Genomic DNA, 22,102 nt, shown 5'->3' with positions numbered 1-22,102 from the left:
ATATAGATATAGTTATTGATATATAGCCAACAAATGTATACACAGTCTAAGAAATGGAAAAAAACAATTAAAATTGTAATAGTATATACTGAGAGCAATAGATGAATACAAATCATGTTTGACTTCTGCAATTAATTACAAGAGATGCTCAAAGTGGTTACCATCAGCAGCCAGACACTTCTGATCAAAGTGTCGACTTGTGTACATTTTTGGCATCCTCAGTGTGTGTGTGTATATATATATATATATATATATATATTTGCCTTTTGGGTTTATCTTGTTTGGGACTTGTATGTCCATTTCCTTCACCAGATCAAAAAAGTTTTCTGTCACTATTTCTTCAAATAGATTTTCAATTCCTTGCTCTCTCTTTTCTCCTTCTGGCACCCCTGTAATGCGAATGTTAGTACATTTGATATTGTCCCAGAGGCCCCTTAAACTCTCAATTTTTTGGATTCTCTTTTCTTTTTGCTGTTCTGATTGAGTGTTTTCTGCTACTTTATCTTCTACATCACTGGTTGGATCCTCTGCTTCATCTAATCTGTTGATGCCCTGTAGTATATTATTCATTTCCATTATTTTATCCTTTATTTCTGGCTGGTTCTTTTTTATGGTTTCCATCTCCATTTTTATGAGATCAATGAGCATTCTTATAACCAGTATTTGGAACTCTGCATCTGATAGACTGCTTATCTCAATTTTGCTTAGTTCTTTTTGTGGAGCTTTGCTCTGTTCTTTCATTTGGGACCTGTTTCTTTGTCTCCCCATTTTGGCTGCCTCCCTGTGTTTGTTTCTATGTATTAGATAGGGCTGCTATGACTTCCGGTCTTAGTAGAGTGGCCTTATGTAGTAGGTGTGCTGTGGGGTTCAGCACACCTACTACATATATATATATATATATATATATATATATATATATATATATATATATATATTAACCACACTGACTAAAGGAAAGAGACAGTTTGAAAAACCCAGCAAGCTAATGGCCAAAGAAAATAAACACAAATTCCTCCTGCATGCTGTTAAAAGCATGCATAAGGATAAAGCACCATTTGACAGCATTATAGGTAATAGAACAACAAGTAAATATGCACCTGTGACTTAGTGGTAATAATCCAATGTTAATAACTTTACACTTGTATTTGTATCAATTTCTTTATAGTTTAAAAAAATGTGCTCAAAAAAATACGAGACAAATTAACCATACTAAGACAAGAGAAAAATTAAACCATACTATTTTAAAACAAATATTAAACATAAAATTTAAGGCTGAATAAAATGGAAAACAAGATTCTGGACAAAAACAAAACGCAAAGTTAATATATAAATTGTACAGAAATTGAAAGGTGAATGAAGCAATTTGGTGTTGTAGAATTGAATGTGTTTAAGATTTTCATTAATATTTTGGTTAATACAAATGAATGTCACAAGAATGTATTTACTGCATGGTATTGTTGGAAATAACAAGTAAACAAAATGTGACAATAATCTTTACCAAAAGAATGAAAGAATGCTTTTGCCAATTCTTAGGATTACTCTGCTTCACTGACCTTAAGGTAATAAATGAGTTAGCATATACTCTTTGAAAAATGATGCAACTCACATCTCAAGGATCATCTCTCAGAAGACTACAAGAGGTGTAATATATATCCTTCAAAGGTTAACTGTTTTTTTTTTCTTTTTTTTAAATTTATTTTTAATTTATTGGGGTGACAATTGTTAGTAAAATTACATAGATTTCAGGTGTGCAATTCTGTATCACATCATCCATAAATCACATTGTGTGTTCACCACCCAGAGTCAGCTCCCCTTCCATTACCATACATTTGATCCCTCTCACCCTCATCCCCCACCCCCCAATCCCTTTACCTTCTGGTAACCACCAAATTACGTTCCCCAGATTAATATTCAAGCCCGTGGCCATCCTATGGTCACCGATTGCCCTCCAATCCCCTCACCCTCCCCCCCCACCCCCCACCCCTCCCGCCCATCTAGCAACCCTCAGTTTTTCCTCATTGTCTCCCAAACTGTTTCTGATTAGTTCATTCACTTATTCTTTTCTTTAGAATCCGCAAATAAGTGAGATCATATGGTACTTATCTTTCTCTGTCTGACTTATTTCACTTAACATAATGTTCTCTAGGTTAACTGTTTTTATTGATATAGAACAGTGCATCTTGATTTAGGTAGTGGTTAAGAGTAACAGAAACTTTATCTGTCCATGTTCACAATTAGTTTTCCTCTCCATCACTTTCTGAACTTCCACACACTTTATAAACTTCTGCTCAATACTTTAGCTGTTAGGATTGCTGTGGAATCATGGTGTTTCATTTATGTTTGTTCAACATTCATTTATTCACCAAATACTTATTTAAGTGAAATGCATGTGCAAAATATAGTTCTAGATGTTGGGCATATGTTGATGAACAAGATTAGGCAACATTCTTTTGAAAGGATTTTTATTAAAATATAGCTAACATAAAATACATTAGTTTCAGTTGTACACCACAGCTATTCAACATTTATATACCTAAAGAAGGGTTCACCATGATTAAGTCTAGCAACCATCTGACACTGTACCATGTTATCACAATAATATTGAGTATATTCCCAATGTTGTATATTACATCTCCATGACTTATTTGTTTTATGCTTGGAAATTTGAACCTCTTATTCTTTTCCACCATTTTTCTCCCTTTTTATAATTTTCAATTACAGTTTACAGCCAACATTATTTTATGTTAATTTCAGGTGTACATCATAGTGGTTAGATGTTTCTACATTTAAAAAGTGATTTCCCTGAGCATTCTAGTACCCACCTGGCACTATACATAGTTATTACCATATTATTAACTGTATTCCCTATGTTTTGCTTTACATCCTCTAATATTTTACTTGGTTATGTTTTAACTACCAATTTGTACTTATTAATCCCTTCCTTTTCACCCTACCCCCAAAACCCCTCCCATCTCTCACCCCAATATATCTAGTATCCGTCTAATACCATACATAGTTATTACAATGTTGTTGTCTATATTATTTATGTTATACCCTACATCCCCATGACTATTTTGTAACAACCATTCCTTACCTTCATAGAGTTCATCCTCTACTTAGAAATAAAAGAATTAATTTTAAATATTTTTTAAAAAAATGATGAGATACACATTGTTAAATGTAAATGTTCATAAATGTTCTTTCTCCAGATATATGTGAAGAAAAAAACAGGATCAAATATATTGTGAATAGAGTATCATTTCACAATGTATTGTGAAAAAATATCATGAGATATTTTTTCGCCAGATGTACGTAAGGAAAAAAATGAATAAATGTATTATGAATAAAGTAACAAGAGAAAAACAATCAGGTATTATCAAAGATGATGGAATAAGTAACTGTTATGCCTGCTGCCTCCCAAGGTCATATTAAAATTACAACTACATAATAGAACAATCAGCCTTAAGAATCATCTGAAGACAAGCTGAACCATACCTCAATAACTAAGGATATAAATAAGAGGCCACATTGAGACTAGTAGGAGGGATTGATATGTGAAACGTGATAATCCCAAACCCAAAAGTACTGGTTGAATACTGGCAGGGACACCTCAGTTGTGGAGGTGCCCCCCAAGGGAGGGAGGGAACCTAACCCCACAGCGGGTTCCCAAACGCAGGGGTCCTGTGCCAGAAAGAAAATCCCCCAGTATATCTGGCAGTGAAAATCAGTGAGGATTCTGTCCATCGATCCAAGTGAGATAGAAGGCAGCCAGAAATACAGACACCCACTTAAAGTACCCAAACAAAGACTCACTTGCTTGCTAACACTAACTTGGGCTCTGGTGGATGGGCAACAATTCGAGAGGTGCCAGAGACATAAGGGAAAATTGTGACGGGCCAGCCGCCACAAATCGAACAGTACCCGAATGGGGGAGTGGGAATGAAAAAAGACACTCACACAAATGATGATGCGGCCGGTCTTCAGTGATCCTGAAGCCCCGAGTTTACTATTCTTCACCAATTTATACCATCTGTGTACATGCAGCTTAACAATCATGAGTATGCATTATCTCATTAAGAGTAAATTTATGACTTTTACATACAAACTACAAAATCCTTGAAACTTTCCCAAAGTCACTATCTCATGACAAAGCTCACCAATTATCCTGCTAGTCTTCAGTCCTCAGTGTCCGAGAACCGGTCACTCCCACCTACTTTCTCAGCAGCTTGCAAGCACCCTCCAGGTGCAGGCAGAGATAATGCCTTAGAAGCTGAAACAAGTTAATCACAAACTGAGCCAGTCTGCAAGGCTTTAGAATAACAAGAAATCATGGCTCCCCACAGAAAATATTGAGCTTTGTGGCTTCAGGGCAAGGGTTAGAAAGACAGCTGCCATTGTTCGTATGTGGAGCCCACCTCCTGAGTAGCCAAAGGGTGGGAACATATTTCCTGTGTTTAACTCTCCCTCAAAGGGTCAAATCTGAAACCACATTGGTCTGGTAAAATCACTATGTGCATACCGCCTTAGTGATACCCTGGGGTCACTGTCTTGCCCAGCTAGTACTACATCACCAGGAGCACTCTCAGCTCCTGGGAAGTCTGCCTTGCCCCAGAAGCTATGGAATCCTTTTACAGAAATGGAAGACCCCTGGAGGCTTGGGAAACGTTTGATGGTGGACGATCAGTCACATCTGGTGATGCAACCACTCTTGGGCAGCTCTGAGATTCTTCATTCCTGGGACTAGTGGTGGCTGGCTGCAGTGTCCTCAGAGTGTTTTGTAGAGTGGTCACAAATTCAACTGTGATGTACTAACTGAAGCTGCATTAACTGTGCCCACACCCTGTGGTATCCTGGGACTCTATCCCACCTAGCTAACACTTTCTCATTAAAGAAACTCTCATCACTGAGACAACAAGCCTCGCCCATGCACCTAAAGAGGCTCTATCAGCAGCTGAGCCTTAAGGATAGCTTTCTAATGGCAACAGTCCTAGGAGTCCCTGGGCCTATTCTAACCTGATCTAGGCCCAAAACTGGTTATAGCTAGATGTGGATCACAGTGAGACCATCCCTACATGCCTCCAGATACAGTACAGGCAGCAACAAGCTGCATATAGCTTTCTAGCTCCTACCAGGTAGCCCTGGGATGGTAACAGACAAGGCTGAAATTGACCTGCATGGGAGCCCCTCAAAAAAACATCAGAAATAACACACAAATGCTGGCTCTAGACCACACCACAGCACAACCGGATTAGACCCACAAGCAGCAAAACAAAAGGGTGGTCTCAATCAGGCACAGGAGGCCACAGGGGGAATCCGCCTCTGAAGGGTCAACCCCCACATAGCAACTGCTACCTGGTGGGAAAAGCCAGTCAACACAGCCAGTCAGCCTGGGAGTCAATACCACCAACTGACACACCAAAAACAATCAAGGCTCAATTACAACAGGAAAGTACACACAACACATACCAGAGACATCCTTGGAACATGTACACAGGTGATCAGGAAGACTGCACCACTGGAACACATAAGAAACATACTACGTAAGACCACCCAGCAAAGGCTGAGAGACATAGGAGATCAACCTAATACACAGAAGAAAACACAGAGAGGAAGTTGGAATGAGAAAACAAAGAAAAATGTCCCAAATAAAATAACAGGAGAAAACTCCAGAAAGAAAACTAAATAAAATGGAGGCAACCAACCTACCCGACACAAAGTTTAAAGCACTGGTTATAATAATGCTTGAGGAACTTAATGAAAACTTGAACAAAAAGACAGTAAGCATAAAGAAGGACATAGAAACCATAAAAAAGTCAGAAATAAAGAATACAATAACTGAAATGAAGAATAAACTAGAAGGAATAAACAGCAGATTACAAAAAGCAGAGGAGCCAATCATTGATTTAGAAGACAAAGTAGCAAAAAATACCCAATCAGAACAATAAAAAGAAAAAAAAAAAGATTTATAAAAGGGAAGGTAGTTGAAGGAACCTCAGGGAAAACATCATGCGTAATAACACTCATATCATAGGGATACCAGAAGGAAAATACAGGGAGCAAGAGGTTGAGAACCTACTTGAAGAAATAATGACTGAAAACTTTCCTAATCTGGAGAATAAAACAGATATTCAAGCCCAGGAAACACAGAGTCCCAAAGAAGATGAACACAGAGGCCCACCCCAAAACACATCATACTTAAAATGGCAAAAGTTAAAGACAAAGAATAATAAAAACAGCAACAGAAAAACAGCTAAATATTTACAAGGGAGCTCCCATAAGACTGTCAGCTGATTTCTCAACAGAAACTTTGGAGGCCAGATGGGAGTGGCAGGAAATATTCAAAGAGATGAAAAACAAGGACTTACAACTGAGACTACTTTACTCAGCAAGGCAATCATTTACAATTGAAAGAGAGATAAAGAGCTTGACAGACAAGAAAAGCTGAAGGACTTCATTAACACCAACTCAGTATTACAAGAAATGTTAAAGGGACTACTTTATGAATCTCAAGGGGGAAAACAAACAAACAAAAGAAGATAAAAATATAATTAATAAAATGCCAATAACTATGTATCTACCCATAATTAAAGGTAAATGGACTAAATCCTTCAATCAAAGGACATAGGGTAGCTGAATGGATAACAAAACAAGACCCATTCATATGCTATCTACAAGAGAACCACTTAAGATGAAAACACACACAGAGACCGAAAGTAAAGGGGTGGAAAAAGATATTTCATGAAAATGGAAATGAGAAACAAGCTGGGGTAGCAATGCTTATATCAGACAAAATAGACTTTAAAAGAAGACTGCAACAAACGACGAAAAAGAACAGTACATAATTATAAAGGGACAAATACAAAAGAGGACATAACCCAAGTAAATATCTATGCTCCCAACATAAGAGCACCTAAATATACCAAATAAATACTGGCAGAGATAAAGGCAGAGATCAATAGTAGGGGAATTTAACATACCAGTGAACAGATCTTCCAGACAGAAAACCAACAAGGAAACAGTGGCCATAAATGACACACTGGATTTAATTGATATGTGTACAACATTTCAACCCAAAGCAGCAGAATATACATTCTTTTCAAGTGCATGTGGAATAGTGTCCAAGATACACCATATGTTAAGCCACAAAAGAAAGTTTTAATAAATTTATGAAGATTGAAATCATATCAAGGATCTTCTCTGACAGCAATTGTACGAAACTAGAAATCAGTTACAATAAAAAAGCTGAAAAACACACAGACACATGGAGGCTAAGTAACATGTTACTAAATAATGAATGGATCAACAATGAGATTAAGTAAGAAATCAAAAGGTACCTTGAGAATAATGAAAATGAAAACAAAATGAACCAAAATCTATGGGACACAACAAAAGCAGTCCTAAGAAGGAAATACATAGCAATGCAGGCCCACCTTCAGAAACAAGAAAAATCTGAAATAAGCACTATAACTTTACATGTAAGAGAACTGGAAGAAGAATAGCAATCAAAGCTCAAAGTAAGTACAAGGAAGGACATTATAATGTTCAGAATGGAAATAAATGAATTAGAGGCTATAAAAACAATAAAATATCAATGAAATGAAGAGCTGTATCTTTGAACAGATAAACAAAATTGAGAAATCTTTAAACATATTGATCAAGAAAAGACAAAAAAAAGAAAGAGGAAAAGTGACAAAGGACACAACAGAAATACAAAAAATAAAATAATAATAAAAAATAATAATACTATGAGCAATATGCCAACAAATTGGACAATCTGGATGAAACGGATAAATTCTTAGAAGCATACAATTTTCCAAGGCTGAATCAAGAAGAAAAAGAAAATCTGAACAGACAGATTACTACTTACAAAATTGAAACAAGAATCAAAATGCTCTCAACAAACAGAAGTCCTGGACCATATGGCTTCACATGTGGATTTACCAAACATTCAAAATAGATTTAAGACCTATTCTTCCAAACTGTTCCAAATATTGAAGAGGAGAGAAGGCTCCCAAACTCATTTTACAAGGCCACCATTACCCTGATTGAAAAACTAGAGAAAGACATTAAAAAAAGAAAACTGTAGTCCAATATCCCTAATGAACATAGATGCAAAAATCCTGAATAAAATATTAGCAAGCCAAACTCTGCAATATATTAAAAAGATCATGCACCACAATCACATAGACTTTTTTCCTGGTATGCAAGTTCAATTTCTGCAAATCAATGAACATGATACACCACATAAACAAAATGAAAAATCAGAATCATATGTCCATACCAATAAATGGAGAACAAGTGTTTGACAAAATCCAGCATCTATTTATGTTAAAAACTCTCAGCAAAGTGGAAATAGAGGGAATATATCTCACCATAAAAAAGGCCATATAGGACAAACTTAGAGCTAAATTCATACTCAATGGGAAAAGCTAAAAGCATCCCCCTTAAGATCAGGAAGATGACAAGGATATCCACCTTCACACCTTCTTCTCAACATAGACCTGGAAGTCTTAACCATAACAATCAGACAGTAAAAAAATAAAATAAACTTTTGCATCCAAATTAGAAAATAAGAAGTAAAACTGTCATTATTGGCTAATGGCATAGTCTATATATATAAAGAAAACCAAATATTCCACAAACAAACAAAATAAATAAATAAAAAACTATTAGAACTGACAGATGAATTAGTAAAGTAGCAGGATATAAAAATCAATATTTAGAAATCAGATGCATTTTTATACACCAGTGATAAACTATCTGAAAAATAAATTAAGAAAACAAATGCATTTACAATTGCATCAAAAAAAATACTAGGAATAAATTTAACCAATAAAATAAAAGACTTGTACTCAGGAAATCATAAGACACTGAAGTCAGAAATTAAAGAAGATACAAAAAAAAAAGAAAAAAAAGGAAACATTACCATGCTCATGAATAAGAAGACTTAATATATTAAAATGTCCGTACCACCTAAAGCAATCTATAGATTTAATGTAATCCCTATCAAAATACTAATGGCATTATTCACAGAATTAGAACAAATAATCCTAAAATGTATATGGAAACATATAAGGCTCTTAATTGTCATGGCAATCTTGAGAAAGACCAACAAAGCTGGAAGTATCATGCTACCTCATATCAAACTATACTAAATGGCCATACAAATCAAAACAGCATGGTATTGGCACACACACACACACAAATAAAAAACAGACACATAGATCAATGGAACAGAATAGAGAGTCCAGAAATAAATCCACGCCTATATGGCCATTTAATCTACGACAATGGAAGCAAGAATGTACGATGGAGTAATGACAGTCTATTCAATAAATGGTGCTGGGAATCCTGGACAGACACATGCAAAAAAATGAAGCTGGACCACCTCCTTACACCATATACAAAAATAAATTCAAAATGGCTTAAAGACTTAAATGTAAGATCTGAACCATAAAATACCTAGAAGAAAACATAGGAAGAAACTTCTCAGACATTACCCGGAGTAAGATTTTTACTGATATATACCCTCGCTCGAGGGAAGTAAGAGAAAAAATAAACATGTGGGATTATATCAAACTAAAAAGTTTTTCACAGCAAAGGAACCATCAATAAAACAAAAAGGGATCCTACTGAATGGGAAAAGATATTTGCCAATGATATATCTGATAAGGGATTAATATCACAAATCTATGAAAAACTCACTCAACTCAACTCCAAAAAAACAAACGACCCAATTAAAAAATGGGCAGAGGACTTGAAGAGACATTTTTCTAAAAAGGACATACAGATGGCAAACAGACATATGAAGAAATGCTCAACCTCACTAACCATCAGAGAAATGCAAATAAAAACCACAATAAGATACCACCTCACCCCAGTCAAAATGGCTATCATCAATAAATCAACAAACTACAAGTGCTGGCGCGGATGTGGAGAAAAGGGAACGCTTGTGCACTGTTGGTGGGATTGTAGATTGGTGCAGCCACTATGGAAAACAGTATGGAGGTATCTCAAAAATCTGAAAATGGAACTACCCTATGATCCAGTAATTCCACTCCTAGGTATCTATCCGGAGAAATCCAAAACTCTAATTCAAAAATCTTTATGCACTCCTATGTTTATTGCAGCACTATACACAATAGCCAAGACATGGAAACAACCAAATGCCCATCGGTAGATGACTGGATTAAGAAACTGTGGTACATTTATACAATGGAGTATTACGCAGCCATAAAGAAGAAAGAAATCTTACCATTTGCAACAACATGGATGGACCTAGAGAAACATTATGTTAAGTGAAATAAGTCAGACAGAGAAAGATAAGTACCATATGATCTCACTTATTTGCGGAATCTAAAGAAAAGAATAAGTGAATGAACTAACCAGAAACAGTGTTGGAGACAAAGAGGAAGAACTGAGGATTGCTAGATGGGCGGGGTGGGGGTGGACGGGTGAAGGGATTGAAGGGCAGTCGGTGACCACAGGATGGCCACGGGGTTTGAAAATTAATCTGGGGAACGTAATTTAGCGGTTACCAGAGGGTAAAGGGGTTGGGGGTGGGAGATGAGGGTAAGGGGGATCAAATATACGGTGATGGAAGGAGAACTGACTCTGGGTGGTGAACACAATGTAATTTATAGATGATGTGATATAGAATTGCACACCTGAAATCTATGTAATTTTAATAACAATTGTCACCCCAATAAATTTAAATAAAAAAAAACAGACACATAGATCAATGGAACAGAATAATGAGTCTATAAATAAATCCATGACTACATAGTTATTTAATCTATGACAAAAAAAAAACACAAGAATTTATACTGGGTTAAAGACAGTCTATTCAATAAGTGGTGCTGTAAAATCTGGACAGATACATGCAAAAACAATGAAACTGGACCACCTTCTAGCTCCATAAACAAGAATAAACTTAAAATTGTCTAATGACTTAAATGTAATACTTGAAGCCATATAATAAATGGCTTTATTTATATAATAAAATATGATAAATAAATATAATAAATAAACTCTCAAACATTATTAAAAAAGAAACTGTAGTCCAATATATCTGACGAACATAGATGCAAAAATTCTGAACAAAATATTAGCAAGCCGAATTCTGCAACATATTAAAAAGATCATACACAACAATACTGTGGACTTTATTCCTGGTGTGCAAGGTTGATTCAATATTTGCAAATCAATGAATGTATTACATCACATAAACAAAATGAATAATCTAAATAATATGGTCATAGCAAAAGATGGAGAAAAAGCGTTAGACAAAATCCAACATCCATTTATGTTAGAAAACCTCGTTAAAGTGGGAATAGAGGGAAAATGTCTCATCAAAATAAAGGCCATATAGGACAAACCCACAGCTAATATACTCAATGGGGAAAAGCTAAAACTATTCCCCTTAAGATATTCCCCTTAAAGATGATGTCATAGAAATGCTTAGAGGTGAACCTCTTGAAATTGCCCCTGGAATTTACAACAAATTGAACAGCTACAATTCCACAAAGGAATCCCTGCACAGCAGACAGGCAGGACTAAGAGACATGCAACTGAAATCATCTAAAGGTGAACAAATTGGGTGAGCGGGGGAGGAGGGAAGGGGGAAGTGAAGATACGCTGTCCTCATGGGTGGCAGGGTGCAGACAGGAGCTCCCAGCTTCTTGCATTCTGGAGGTACAGCAGTCATAGGAAAGGGAAGAATTGAGATTGCTAGCTCTCCCCTTATGTCCCACCATCGCAACTGATGGATAAGCATATAACATGCCTGAGCCCAACGCTCATGGCAGAGACCTTGAGAAGACAGAGGGAAGAAAGGTTAAAACAGCGGATTAAGCCCTCACTGACAAGCAGAGGATAGAAGGCATAGGTACTGAGTCTAGCCAACCCCTCCCCACTGTCCCAGAGCTCACCCCAACCCCATCTGCCCAGTCCTAGAAGCAGAACAGTAGCAGTGTCAGATCAAAAGAACAGAATATTTGCACTTCTGGGAACTGCAGCCTGCAGCCAGGGATTAACCACCCAACTAGTTCCTGAAAAGGGGAGAAAGACTTGGGTGCACAACTGGCTGTGCTGCTAGTCACCACCATTGCTCAGAGCCACCTCTCACAACCCTCCCCCCCCACCAGCCCCACATATTTGGGCAGATCCCTGAAGAAGTAAACAGAGCCTTTGAAAAACAAAGTCCCTGAAACTGGTGCAGGAAGAACTTTGGAACTTCAGAAGCTCTCTATATCTCCCACATGGAGGCGGTGTCCTGAACCGAGGTGACCAGCTCAAAGAGGAGAAGCCCACCTTCCAGGGAATCCCACATAGTGTGAGAACCGAGAACAATGCAGGTAAAATATAACACTACAGCATGAGAGAGAATAAAAAAGCTGCAGTCAGAAAGAAAATAAAACACTCTACAAACATACTGGAAAGCGAAAGAAAAACTTCTTCATTCGAACCTGTGGCAGAACTCACTACTATAGATGTCTAGGAAGAGAAATAATAATTCATTCATTGTCACAAATAACCAAGGTAACAAGGCAACTTAGAAAGAAAATGAAAGTCTCCAAAAAATGAACATAAAAACATTGAAATATGTGACTTCAATGACTGAGAATTCAAGATTGCAGTTCTGAAAAAATTCAACAAGATGCAAGAAGACACAGATAGGCAGTTTAATAAACTCAGAAATACAATCAAATAACATAATTAACATTTTACCAAAAAGGTTGATATTTTTTAAAAGAACCAAATACAATTTCTGGAGATTAAAACTCAATAAAAGAACTGAAGAGCAAAATAACCACCTTAGGTAATAGAGCTGACCAGATGGAAGAACGAATCAGTGACATTGAAGCTAGAAATCTGGAAAGGACACAGATGGAAGAAGAGAGAGAATTGAGAGTTATAAGAAATAAAACAACTATACAAGAACTTTCTGACTCCATCAGAAAGAGCAATATAAGAATAATGGGCATACCAGAAGGAGAAGAAAGGGAGAAGTAAACAAAGAGTATATTTAAACAAATAGTCGACAAGAACTTCACAAACTTGTGAAAACAACTGGATTCTCGAATCCAAGAAGCAACTAGAACACCTAATTACCTCAATCACAACAGGCCTTTTCCAAGGCACATTGTAATGAAGCTGTCAAAAATTAACAACAAATAAAGAATCCTTAAGGCAGCCAGTGAAAAGAAGATGACAACTACAAAGAAAGCCCATGAGATAATCATCAGATTTTTCAGCAGAAACTCTACAAGCCAGGAGAGAGAGGAATCAAATGTTCAAACTATTGAAAGAGATAAATTATGAACCAAGAATAATATATCCAGCACAGACATCCTTTAGATATGAAGGAGGACAAAATAAATTTCCAGATATACAGAAGCTGAAGGAATTTTCTAACACACGACCTACACTACAAGAAATACTGAAGGATGCTCTTTGATCTTAAACAAAAAAGCAAAAGAATACAAAACATGCACAGTGTTATGAACAGACAAACTGAAGCAGGAAATGGCAACCCTATACCAAATAAGACACTATACACTTAAACATAACATACAGGGTAAAGAAGAAAAAAATACACTTAAAAAAGGATGAAAAAGACAACTTGTAACTACAACACAGAAATCAACTCACAGCATAATTAGGGATAACTTTTTACAGCAAAAAAAATAAAAGAGGAGAGAGTAAAGATCTGAACCGGCACAAGGGAATGGAGAAAGGGAGCATGATGAAGAAAATAGAGTACTCTAAATATGAAATTTTCTTTTACATAAACTTAATGTTAAACACTTAAAAAAAATCCAGAACTGAAATAAATAACATAAAAAAGAAGAAACAAAGGGAAAAATCATAGAATACTACCACACTGAAATAATAGACAGCAACAAGAAGGTAACAAAACAATGGAGACACCGTCCTACCAGAAAACCAAAAATAGAATGATAGGAAATCCTCATATGTTAATAATCACCCTAAATGTAAATAGAGTGAACTCACCAACAAAAAGTCACAGAGTACCAGAGTGGATAAAAAAGCTAAACCCAACCATAAACTGCCTCCAAGAGACATATGTCAGCTGCAAGGACAAATATAGACTCAAAGTGGAAGTGTAGAAATTGACACTCCAAGCAAATGGTATTCAGACAAAATCAGGTGTAGCCATACTGATATCAGATGAAAGAGACTTCAGAATAAAAAAAGTAACAAGACACAAAGATGGATATTTCATAATGATAAAGGAGACTATACAACAAGAAGAAATAGCAGTCATATTTATGCCCCCAATCATGGAGTGCTGAAATACACTTAGTCACTACTAACAGAACTAAAGGGAGAAATTGACCAAAACACAATTATAATAGGGTAACTAAATACGTCATTGACAGCTACAGGAAGATCATCTAAACAAAAAATAAATAAAAAAAAAAATCAGCTTTAAATGATACATCAGATGCAATGTACATAATTAACATTTATAGAGCACATCATCCTGGAACATCAGACTATTCATTCTTTTCTAGTTTACATGGAACATTCTCAAGTATTGACCATATATTGGGAGAAAAACTAGCATCAGCAAATTTAAGAAGATTTAAATCATACCAAGCATATTCTCTGATCACAAGGTTTTGAAATTGGATATCAATTGCAAAAAGAAAGCAGAAAAAAGCACAAATATATGGAGATTAAACAACATACTATTAAAGAAGAACTGGGTCAAAGAAGAAATAAGAGAGATCAAAAGGAACATAGAAACAAATGAGAATGAAAATACATTCTACCAAAAATTTAGGGATGCAGCGAAAGCAGTTTTAAGAGGGAAATTTATATCACTACAGGCTTATCTCAAGAAACAATTAAAATCACAGATAAAAAAAGTCACATTACACCGTAAAGAACTAGGAAAAAAAAAAATCAAACGAAACCCAGTCAGCAAAAGTAAGCAAGTAATAAAAATCAGAACACAACTAAATGAAATAGAGAGCAAAAGGACAACAGAAAAAAAAATTATGCATCAAAGAGCTGGTTCTTTGAAAAGATTAATAAAAGTTACAAACCGTTTGCTAGACTCACTAAGATAAAAAGAGAAAAAAGACACAAATAAACAAAATCATTAATGAAAGAGGTGAAGTTACCATGGCTGCCATGTAAATACAAATGATCATCCAAGGATACTATGAAGGATTATATGCCACCAAATTCAATACCCTGGAAAAAATGGACATGTTCTTAGAAACATATAGCCTTCCTAGGCTGAATCATGAAGAATAGGAAAATCTAAATAGACCAATCAACAGTAATGAAATTGGATCAGTCATCCAAAACCTTCCCAAAAGCAAAAGTCCAGAACCAGATGGTTTCACTGGTGAATTTTACCAAACATTCCAAGAGGATCTAATACCTGTCCTACTCAAACGCCTCCAAAAAATTGAAGAACAGACAGTACTCTCTAACTCATTTTATGAAGCCAACATTATCCTGACACAAAAACCTGGTAAGGATAACACAAAAAAGGAAAATTACAGATCAATATTTCTGATGAATACAGATGTAAAACTCCTAAACAACATTCTAGGAAATCGAACGCAACAATGCATTAAAAAGATTATACACCACAACCAAGTGTGGTTCATCCCAGGGGCACAAGGATGGTTCAACATATTCAAATCCATCAATGTGATACACCACACAAACAAAATAAAAGAGAAAAATCATATGATTATAACAATAGGTGCAGAAAAAGCATTTGACAAGATACAACATCCATTATGATTAAAACACTTAATAAAATGGGTATAGAAGGAATATGCCATAACATAATAAAGGCCATATATGACAAAGCGTCAGCTAATATCATAATTAATGGTGAATAATTGAAGTCCTTTGCTCTTTGTTCAGGAACATGACAGGACTGTCCTCTATCACCTCTGCTTTTCAACATTGTATTTGAAGTCTTAGCTAGAATAATCAGGCAAGATATAAGGTATCCACATAGGGAATGAAGAAGTTAAATTCTCACTTTTTGCAGATGACACGATGCTATGTATAGAAAACACTAAAGACCACATCAAAAAGCTATTAGAAACAATAAGGAAATATAGCAAAGTTGCTGGCTACAAAATCAACGTGCAAAACTGTGTTGCATTCCTATATACTAACAATGAATCCTCAGAAAAATAAATAAATAAAATTCCTATTGCAGTTACAACAAAAATAATAAAATGCCTAGGAAAAAACTTCACCAAAGATGTGAAAGATCTATACACTAAAAGCTATGAGACATTTTTAGAAGAAATTGAAGAAGACACAAAGAAATGGAAAGACATTCCATGTTCATAGGTGGGAAAAATCAATATAGTTAAAATGGCCATATTATCCAAAGCTATGTACATATTTAATGCAGTCACCATCAAATTCCCAATGGCATTTTTTGAAGAAATAGAATAAAAAATCATTATATATGTATGAAACCACAAAAGACCATGAATAGCTGAAGCAATCCTAAGAAAAAAGAACAGTGCTGGAGGTATCACACTCCCTGACTTCAGCATGTACTACAGGGCAAGAATAATGAAACAGTATGGTATTGGTAGAGAAACAGACACACAGACCAGTGGATTAGAATCAAGAATCCAGAAATAAACCATCATAAATATGGACAGATAAGTTTCAACAAAGAAGCCGAAAACACAATGGAGAAAAGAAAGCCTCTTCAATAAATGGTTCTGGGAGAATTGGAAAGCCACATGCAAAAGAATGAAACTAGACTGCTGTCTGTCACTATGCACCAAAATTAACTTAAAATGGATCAAAGACATAAATATAAGACCAGAAACAATAAAGTGCATAGAAGAAAACATATTTACTAGACTTATGGACCTTGGGTTCAAAGAGGATTTTATGAAATTGGTTTCATAGTCATGGGAAGTAAAAGCTAAAATAAATGAATGGGACTATATCAAACTAAAAAGCTTCTGCACAGGAAAAGAAACCACCAACAAAACAAAGAGGCAAACAAACAAATGGGAGAAGATATTTGCTAATAAGGGGCTAATATCCAAAATATATAGAGAACTCATACAAATCCACAACAACAACAACAACAAAAACAAACAGTCCAGTTGACAAATGGGCAGAGGACCTGAAGAGGCATTTCTCCAAAAAGGACATAGAAATGAGCAATAAACATCTGAAAAATGCTCAACATCACTAATCACAGAGAAATGCACATAAAAACCAGAATGAGAAATCACTTTTCACCAGTTAGAATGGCTATCATCAACAACACAAATAATAATATTAGAGAGGGTGTGGAAAAAAGGAATACTCATGCAATGTTGGTGGGAATGTACATTGGTGCAGCCACTATGGAAGACAGTGTGGAGATTCCTCAAAAAATTTATAAATAGAATTACCATATGATCCAGTAATCCCTCTTTGGTATCTACCCAAAAAATCTGAAAACTTTTATCTGTAGAGATATATGTGCTCTGATGTTCATTGCAGCATTATTTACAGTGGCCAAGACATGCACACAACCAAAGTGTCCTTCCATGGATGACTGGATAAAGAAGTTATGGTATATAAACACAGTAGAATACTATTCTTCCAAAAGAAAAGATGAAATAATGCCATTTGCAGCAACATGGACATATCTTGAGATTTTAATGCTGAGCGAAATGTCAGTCAGGAAAGATCGAGAACCATATGATTTCACTGATATGTGTTATATAAAACTGAAAACAACAAAGAACAAGACAAACAAATGAAGAAACAAAACTCATAAACACAGGCAGTAGTTTAATGGTTATCAGACTGTAAGGGGCGGGGGATGGTAGATGAGGGTAAAAGGGGTCAAATATATGGTGTTGAAAGGAGAACTGACTCTGGATGGTGAACAGACAGTGTGATGTATAGATGATGTATTACAGAATTGTACACCTGAAACCAATGTAACTTTAGTAACAATTGTCACCCCAATGAACTTTAATTTAAAAAAAAAATGATATTTCCCTTAATATGTTAGCAATATTTTTACTGACATATCTCCTCAGGCTAGTGAAACAAATGAAAAAATAAACAAATGTGACTACATAAAACTACAAAGATTTTGCCCTGCAAAACAAATCATCAACAAAAGGAAAATACACTGTATTGAATGGGAGAAGATATTTGCTAATCATATACATGATGAAAGGTTAATATTCAAAATTATAAAAAATAAACTCATACAACTCAACACCAAAAAGAAAAAATTCATTTGAAAATGGCCAGAGAACCTGAATAGACATTTCTAAAAAGAGGATATACCGATGACCAATAGACATATGAAAAGATGGTCAATGTCAATAATACTCATAGAAATACAAATTAAAATCACAAGGAGATGTCACCTCCACCTGTCAGAGGGGCCATCATCGATAAATCAACAAACAACTAGTGTTGCCAAGGATGTGGATAAATGGGTACCCTGTGCACTGTTGATCGGACTGCAAATTTGAGCAGCCACTATGAAAAACAGTATGGAGATTCCTCAAAAACTTAAAATAGAACTACCTTATGACCCAGCAATTTTGCTCCTGAGTATTTATCCAAATAAATGTAAAATACTAATTTGAAATGACGTATGCACATATGTTCACTCCGTCACCATTTACAATAGCCAAGATATGGAAACAACAGAAATGCCCATCAATAAATTATTGGGTAAAGGAATTGTGGTACATATATACAATGGAATATTATCCTGCCATCAAAAAAGAATGAAATCTTACCATTTGCAACAACATAGATGGACCTAAAGGGTATTATGCTAAGTGAAATAAGTGAGACTGAGAAAGACAAATACTACATGACCTCACATATATGTGGAATCTAAAGAACAGAATAAATTAATAAAGAAAACAAAAACAGACTCATAGACACAGAGATCAAACTAACGGTTAGTTGATGGGAAGGAGTTTCAGGGGTTGAGTGAGAAAGATGAAGGGATTAAGAAGTACAAATTGGTGAAGGTGAAAGGGATCATATGTATGGTGATGGAAGGACAACTGACTCTGGGTCTTAAACACACAATGTGATATATAGATGATGTATTGCAGAATTGTACACCTGAAATCTATGTAACTTTATTAACAATTGTCACCCCAATAAACTTTAATTTAAAAAAAAAGTACAAGTTGGTAGTTACAAAATAGTCATGGGGATGTAAAGTACATAAGAAGGAATGCAGCCATTAATATTGCAAAAAGTATGTACTCAAATGGGTATTAGACTCTTTGGGTGTATTACTTCATAAATTATATAAATTTGTAACCTCTACATTGTATACTTGAAACTAATGTAAAAAATAATGAATGTCACTTATAATTAATAGTCACAGTATATAAAGTACAGCCTAGGCAATATAGTCAATTATATTGTAATAACTATGTACAGTGTCAGAATAGACTTATTGGGTTTATGACTTTGTGAGGTACATAAATGTCTGATCACTATTTTTTTGTACACCTGAAACTAATAAAAAATTATGGAAATAGAAAATTAGGAGGCAGAATATTTGGGAAAAAACACCTTTAATTATACAAACAAACAAACAACAAAATCCCTTAAATTGTAAATTTAAATATGTAAAGTTCATTATTTGTCAATTGTACTTCAATTAACAATAATAACAATTAAGTGCTAAATTTAAAAAAGAGAGAGAAAAGCAACCGGACTACAGAATAGAGTAAGAACCGTACTCACAAGGGATTATATCACTGCAGTAAATTATATGCTGGCAGCACACTTACTGTACAGAGCTGCACATACTATGGGGAAAAGACTCAAGGGACCAAGATGTTTAAATAGAACAGCATGATTATAAAGCAAATTCTGTTGGTTCAGAAAAGTAAGGCAATTTTAGGTATTATAGGTACTAGAGAATATAGGAGGATAGCAGAATTTAGAGTTGTTCTGGACAATGTATCTGTATTAATTTCCTCCCCTAAATTTTTTGGGGAATAAATAATAAAACTCTTTATTGGATAATATTTATTTTAATCACCAGGTCTATAAACTCAGATTATGAAATGCACTGTAGAGTAAAAGTACAGCATACTGTGAAAGTGTATGACAGTGAGAATGAAGTGATTTTGGGAATCCATGGAAGGTTTCTCTGAGGAAGAAATTTTAAACTGAAATATGAAGGCAGACTAAGAATCACACAAGTGAATATTAGAATCTGTGAAGAGATGGGTTCTAAGCAGAAAGAGTGTCATGCACAAAGGCTTGGTGTTGAGATAGATCTGGGTATATGATTAAAGATTCAAAACAGTAGCAATATGCATGAGACAGAGGCAGGTCACATAAGATATCATGAGGCCCATGTTAAAGACTAAGGTGGTTAATGTTAAAATTAATTGCAAGCTGCAATCTATTCAAAATATAAGTAGACATTTTAAATAATTTGAATATGCTGGCACAATAGGTCAGCTTCCAAGTATTTGTAAAAACTCTCATGTTGAGAGAATTCTAGTGGTCCATGAAATTTGCCATGGATATTTTGCCTTTATCATCCATACCCATCACTATGCGAGTCAATATAATGATGTGTGTCAAGCAAGTAGCATATACTTAAGTGGGATGAGAGATCATTTCAAGTTAACATTGTAATAAAAAGCTTCATAGAACAGGTATAGTTTTAATTAAAGTTTCAAAGAAACATAATTTTGATAAGGATCATTGGGGCAGAGTTTGACATGATGAGAAAGGGTATTTTCTTTGAGAAGAACAGGATGTAAAACACATAGGTATGAGGAAATGAGAGACATGTTCTAAGCCCTATGAAATGAATAGTTTGGCATCATTGAGATGAGTTATAAGCCTATATAAAAAGTCACAAGATCTGAGCTAGAACAGTGAAAGTGAGGATGATATAACATGGGGAGTCAAGATATTCAGTCAAAAATCTACAGGGCTTTTTGGCTAATTCCATATGAATGGTCAGGGGAAAAGAGAAAAACAGAGGTTTACTTTATACTTGAGTAATTAGGAAGATAACTTCCAAATAAGAAATACCGTGGTCTCTGTTATACATAGTCTTCATGCAGTCCTCACTTTGATACACTTTAAAGTAACACCCTAAAATGTCTTTCTTTTGTCTAATTTGAATTTTTGTATACCAGTTGACAAATAATAATTATGAATTATTGAATGCTGGTAATACCTGCCAGCCAGTAATTTAGTTTCAGTGGCATTTCCACCTATGTTTGTAGAATAGCACCTGTTGTTACAATGTTGAATATTTAAAAGCATTATAATTTCATTTCATGTCAAATGAGAGAGGGGATAAAAAAAGGAAGTTTTAACACTGTAATGGAAGCACAGTTCTCATAAATTAATTCAAACAAGATGAAGATAAAAATTGAGCAGAATGAAATCTGTCTAGATTTGTTGGATTTAAACTTATATTAAACTGTGAAATGAAAACTTAATTTTAAAAAATGCATGGCAAAATATATCAATTAAATGTATATCTAAATAAGACTTGTATTTCAGGATTTTTATTTTTTCTCTTTAAGAACAGAAGCAATTATGTAGTATAAAGTTCTAATTTTGGCTTGTGACATATTTTCCATGGTATGCTTTCTCAAGTATACATTACAGAAAAAGACTAACTGTAGGAAATTCAGGAATGTAAATCAGTTTTTTAACATATGAGATGGTTTTATTTTAGTAATGTATTTTTCAAAGTGATGGTAGACATCATTGTAGAAATAGCTAGAATGCAGTTATAATTGTAGGACTGAAGCTCAGATTGGAATTAAATGTTTGGGAATTAGATGGCCAGAGGTATATGGACCAAGTGAGTGGAATTCAAATGACTAGTGACATAACAGGTCCAGGAAGATTGTATAGACAGAGCTCTTTCAATATTTATATGAATAAAAGAGGCAACTTTTTGGATATCTGAATGGCTAAGAACTGGAACTAAGCTACCTGCAAAAAGCTAGAAGTCACATCTCTATAAAACAGGCATTAGAATGTCTCTAACCACTGGCTTAGAAATTTTAGTAAGAAAGTTGGCCATCTTGAAAGT

The sequence above is a fragment of the Rhinolophus ferrumequinum genome, chromosome X (assembly GCF_004115265.2).
Source record: "Rhinolophus ferrumequinum isolate MPI-CBG mRhiFer1 chromosome X, mRhiFer1_v1.p, whole genome shotgun sequence".
In the NCBI taxonomy this organism is placed as follows: Eukaryota; Metazoa; Chordata; class Mammalia; order Chiroptera; family Rhinolophidae; genus Rhinolophus; species Rhinolophus ferrumequinum.
The sequence above is the reverse complement of the archived record's forward strand: the minus strand, read 5'-3'. Positions refer to the sequence as shown.